Here is a 5,522-nt window from a genome sequence, read left to right as displayed (position 1 = left end):
TTTTGTTCTTCAGTCTAGTTGTGGAGGACATCGCTTCACTGGCCCATGTTGGTATTATCATTGTGCTCTTCCCGGGTGAGGCAGTCGCTTGCTGGCCATTGGACGGCCACTCACCGCCACTCACTGTGACTCGCAGGGACTCACGGCAGCCTGGCTCCAGGTCAGGCTGTTGTTCACCATCTTAGCTGTAGAGGACACCGTGTCACTGGCTCATGTGTGATCTGAAATGGGGCCCTGCTGCTCAGAGCTGGCGCTCCCAAGCCAACTCTTAACCAATGCGCCACTCAGCGGTCCAAATTGTATATTTTCAACAGATAAAATGTACAGTAGAAGGATTATATCTCAATAGAGCTGTGCTGTTCTTTAAAATTAAAACAATGGAATGGAAGGGGAGAATCTGAAGCTGAGGAGGCTGTTGCAATGGTCCAGACAAGAAGATTGAAGACCTGAACTGGAGGGAAGAATGAAAATGGAAATCTAGAGGCAGGAACAGACACTGGTCCCGGGGTAAGAGAGAAGCCACTGCACACTAGTGATCGCAAAATAAAACATCCATCTCTGGCAGCATTTTAAAGGTCAAAAAACTACAAGAAGCTTGGAGACTACTTCAAAAAATGTCTTTTGGAAATACAAGAAAATATCAAGGATCCGCAGGGGGGAAAAACACGCATTTAAAATAATTCACTACATGGCCTAATGGCAACACTGGAAGGGTACTTGGGGAAAGTGGGGAAAGTTGGTGCCTTATAAAAAAAAGGAAAAAATGGCCTTGTTGAAGAAAACAGAAAAGATCAACAACTGAGGCAGCATATTCATTAATTCATACACCAAATATTGATTGAGCATCTGCCATGATCCATACTCTGTGGATATAAGAACACGTCCTCTGGCTGGCTGAGTGGCTCAGTTGGTTAAGAGCGCGAGCTCTGAGCAACAGGGTCACCGGTTTGATTCCCACATGGGCCCGTGAGCTGCACCCGAGCTGAGCTGCCACTGAGCTGCCAACAGGTGGCAGGATGGCTCAGCTGATGAGAGCACGTGCTCCTAACAACAAGGTTGCCTGTTTGGCTCCCACATGGGTACACCCACCCACAAATAAGATTGAACACGGCACCTTGAGCTGAGTGGCTGTGAGCTGCCAATAGGCGGCCGGATGGTGACTGGACTTGGGAGCTGAGCTTGCTGCGCCCTCCACAACTAGGACTGAAGGACAACAACTTAGCTGTTCCTCATTCCCAATTCCCCATTAAAAACCTTAAAAAAAAAAAAAGGACACACCCTCTTGGAATTTCCAGTCTAGTAGGAGAAGACACAATGAGTGGTGTACAGAGCTGAAATACATAACATCACATGGTGATAAGGGCTATGGAGAAAATAAAGCCAGTTAAGAAAATAAATCCAAGTGATGGTATAAATGAAACATAAATGAAGTAGACAGCTCTGAGGAAGTGGCACTTGAGGAGATGAGACTTGAATGATGCAAATGTATAAGCCCTGTGACCATGTGGAGGGAGAGCATCTCAGGCAAAGGGGCTGTTTGAGGCAGGAATGAACTCAAGAGCTTGAGGAATGGCCAGATGTCCAGTGGGGCTGGAGCCCAGTAAGCTAAGCGCTGAGTGATAGGAGGCAGAGGGTGACAGGAGATAGAATTGAAGCGGTCAGCTGGTCCCCAATCACTCGTTAGGGTCTCAGGCCATTGTAAAAAGTATTCAGTAGGAGTGTTGAGTTTATTTTAAATATAATGGAGAGCCATGGAAGGTTTTAAACAAGGGAGTGACATTGATCTGATTTGCATTATAAAATGATGTGTGGAAAAGGAGGGGATGTTAGGTACGTGTGAGAGCAGGGTGTTCCGGGTTGAATTGTGTTCCCTCCAAAAAGATATATGGAAGTCCTAATGCCTGGTACTTTTGTCTGTGACCTTATTTGGAAATAGGGTCTTTGTAGATATAATGAAGTTATGAGGAGGTCATTAGGGTGGCCCTTCATCCAATGTTATTGGTGTCCTTTAAGAAAGAAAGAAATTCATACCCAGGGACACGCAGAGGGAAGACAGCCATGTGAAGACGGAGGCAGAGATTGGAGTTATGCTGCCCAATCCACAGTCCACGCCTGGCATTATCAGATGCTGGAATTGGAAGAAAGGATCCTCCCTTAGAGCTTTTGGAAGGAGCATGGTTGATACCTTAACTTCAGGCTTCTAGCCTCCAGAACTGTGAGAGAATAAACTTTTGGTGTTTAAGCTTTATTTGAGCAGCCCTGGTCAACGAACACACAGGGAAACTAATCAGGTTATTGCAGAGGTCTGAACCAAAGAAGCTGATACTTGCACAGGGAGGTGTGAGAAAGGGTCTCATTCCTGATATATTTTGAAAACAGCTGAGAAGAATTTGCTGATACATTGGGTTGCAAAACGGAAGAATTAGTTGGCCAGAAACATATTTGAGGGGCACTTTACAAGGAACTCCAAGGCCAGTAAGTCTACCATCTGGATCTCAAAGGGAACAGGCCAATCAATGGAATTCCTTGACGGTTATGAGGAATGGGGGACACACCCAAGAATAAACAAGACGTGACAGCTGAGGTCACAAGTGCTTTGCCTCTGTTTCTGTGAGGTGGCTTTAAGAAACTGGTCAGGCTGGGCCCCATTTAAACCAAGTTGACAAACTGGCCTCAGATATGTTACTTCGAGGCACTCAGGAGTTACATTAGAAAACAATGGGTCAGAGTGTAAGTATGGTATGTGACAGGCCTCCAGAGGGTGCACAGGTTACAATGAGGGTCACCTGCACACCGCCAGGGCAACCTGCTGTGTTTTACTTACCAAAAGGTGGCCCCTTGCCACAAGGGGAATGTTTAATCCAAAGGAGCTCCAGACACATCCTGCTTCTTTCTCTGTAGCCTCTGAACAGGTGCAAAGCCAAAACCCATGCACAGAGACCCAGCGATGTCCCCTGGGAGGTGTGAGAAATTAATGGATATGTCAATAAATAAAGTGTTGGTGTGTGTTCAGTAATGGTGGTGGTGGCATGGGTGTGGAGAGGTTTCTGGGAGGGAGGGCCAGGCAGAGCCTCTTTTTTTTTTTTTTTTTTTTTTAGATTTTTATTGGGGAATTGGGGGGATGGGAACAGNAAAAAAAAAAAGACATTTGAGAAAAAGATAGTGGCTTAAACTCTCAATGATTTGTAGACTTTATAAGAAGGTAATCCAGGGCTTATATGGCAGCTCCAGGAGATGACAAAATACCCAGGAATCAAAGCAAAAAGGTTTTCTATGTTTCTGCTCTTTCATTTTCACTGTGTGACTTCCATCCTCAAGATTGCCTCACTATCCAAGAAGACTGCTAGTGTGCCAGCCATCAAGACCATATTTTAGGCAACAAAAAAGGCAAAGGGTCACAATCCTGACTAAACAACTCCCTTTGTGCAGCTTCCTCTAAGATGCAGACAACACTTCCACTCCCAACTCACTGATGAGCGCTCTTTCACACAACCGCACACAAAAGACTGAAAGACCTGTAACAGTCTTTCAGCTGGGTGCCTTGCTGCCCCAAGTAACAGTGGGGATTCTGTGCTTGAGGAAGAAGGAGAAAATGGATATTAAATCTCAGCTAGTGGTCCCTAGCACAGGGGTTATAAAAGTTTCTAAACAAAGTAATGATATCAATCAAAATGCCCCAAAGAAAACTACCTGCTGACTCTGGGTGGGGAACACACAATGTGATATATAGATGATGTAGTACAGAATTGTACAGCTGAAATCTATGTAACTTTACTAACCATTATCATCCCAACAAACTTTAATAAAAACTAAAAAAAACTAAAAAAAAAATACCCACCTGATCTGTGGGATGTAACAGACTGGACTGGTGTTCCACTTCCAGGGTGGTAGCCTGCAGAGCTCTGCAGACCTGTTCCCCAGCAAAAGGAGCAAAGCTGGTGAAAACTATTTTTTTTTTAAGATTTTATTGGGGAATTGGGGAAAGGGAACATTGTGTTTTTCTAAGACCCATCAGCTCCAAGTCAAGTTGTTGTCCTTCAATCTTAGTTGTGGAGGGCACGAACTCAGCTCCAAGTCCAGTCACCATTTTCAATCTAGTTGCAGGGGGTGCAGCCAGCATCTCATGTGGGAATCGAACCGGCAACCTTGTTGTTAAGAGTACAGGCTCTCACCATCCAGCCGCCCACCAGCAGCTCAGCAGCTGCAGCTCGGGCACGGCTTGGGCACAGCTCCTGGCCCATGTGGGAGTCAAACCGGCGGCCCTGTTGCTCAGAGCTCGCGCTCTTAACCAAATGTGCCACCTGGCCGACCAAAAAACTATTTTAAAAACAATCATTTGAAGTCTCTGGAAATTCTCCTAAGAGTATATAACACAAGAAGAAACATTTATTCAAGGAAACCTATTAAAACTAAGAACAGCAAGCATCTGTGACATGTGAGCCATTGACCCACTTGCTCCCTCTCCATACCCTACCTTGGCTTGATGGAAGTTCCCCTCCAAGCAGTGTGGCCAAGGAGACAGGGCTCCCTCTCCCCTCACCTCCCAATCAATGGTTATTATATCTCACTAGGAGAGACATGCCACCAGCATTTCTCATTCCCTCCATCTCCGAGTTCAAGAGGCTAAATTTCTGGTGAGCGCTCTTCTTCCATCTAGCATTTAACACATTGGATGGAGGATATATCCCAGGTATGACAAACCAAGAACACTGAGGCCTCAATTACCCTCATCCAAGTTTGCCCATTTGTGAGTTAGAGGCAAGCCAAGAAGATAAGAGGCTATCCCACCAACCCATGCTCAGAGCGGTGGCTCAGAGCTTTTCCCCAAGGGGAGAGGCAGTCCATAAGAAAAGAGAGCTCCAAAGCGCACTCTCTCTCTCTCATTTCATTTTGAAAGAAACTGACTTTATTTGAAACAGAGTGTGCAGTAGTTCAAGCCTGAGAGTGTTACAGAAAACAAGTGCTCCTTTTAATGAAGAGCAATAGTCTAAACCATAGGCTAACTAGTTCACCAGAGAGAACTGGGGAAAGTGACTGCTAAAAAGGGCCCTCCGGGGTTAGAAAAAAACTCAAAGACTGACTAAAAAACTAGCCCTGGAAGGATTCTGGGAAGAAGGGAGGGTAGGATGGACCAGAAGTCTCTCTCCCCACCTAGACAACAATGACACTGGCAGAAGCTGTCTGATTCAGCTATTTTGGAACTCTGGAGTCTATTTAAGGTCTGGAACTTCCAGGGATTGTAAATTGCAGTTAATTTCAGTCAACTTCAGCTCTTGCCACAGTAGTAGCTATCCATCCCCCAACTCACAGCCCAATGGCAATCTGCTGTGCACATGATCTTAGAGCAGCTTGCACATAGCTTTCAGGAGCCAGGGAGGGAAAAAAGGATCCTGTACCCCAAATATCAGGGATCTGAGCTCTAAACACTGATTGCTGCTTCAAATCACAGAAGTGCAGACAAAGAAGCAGTAACCATTGTTGCATCTCCCCCCATTGTTGTAAGCAACCCTCTTCCTGGCTGA

This window comes from Hipposideros armiger, unplaced genomic scaffold (assembly GCF_001890085.2).
Source record: "Hipposideros armiger isolate ML-2016 unplaced genomic scaffold, ASM189008v1 scaffold_104, whole genome shotgun sequence".
NCBI classification, from domain to species: Eukaryota; Metazoa; Chordata; class Mammalia; order Chiroptera; family Hipposideridae; genus Hipposideros; species Hipposideros armiger.
This window is presented reverse-complemented; position numbering follows the sequence as displayed.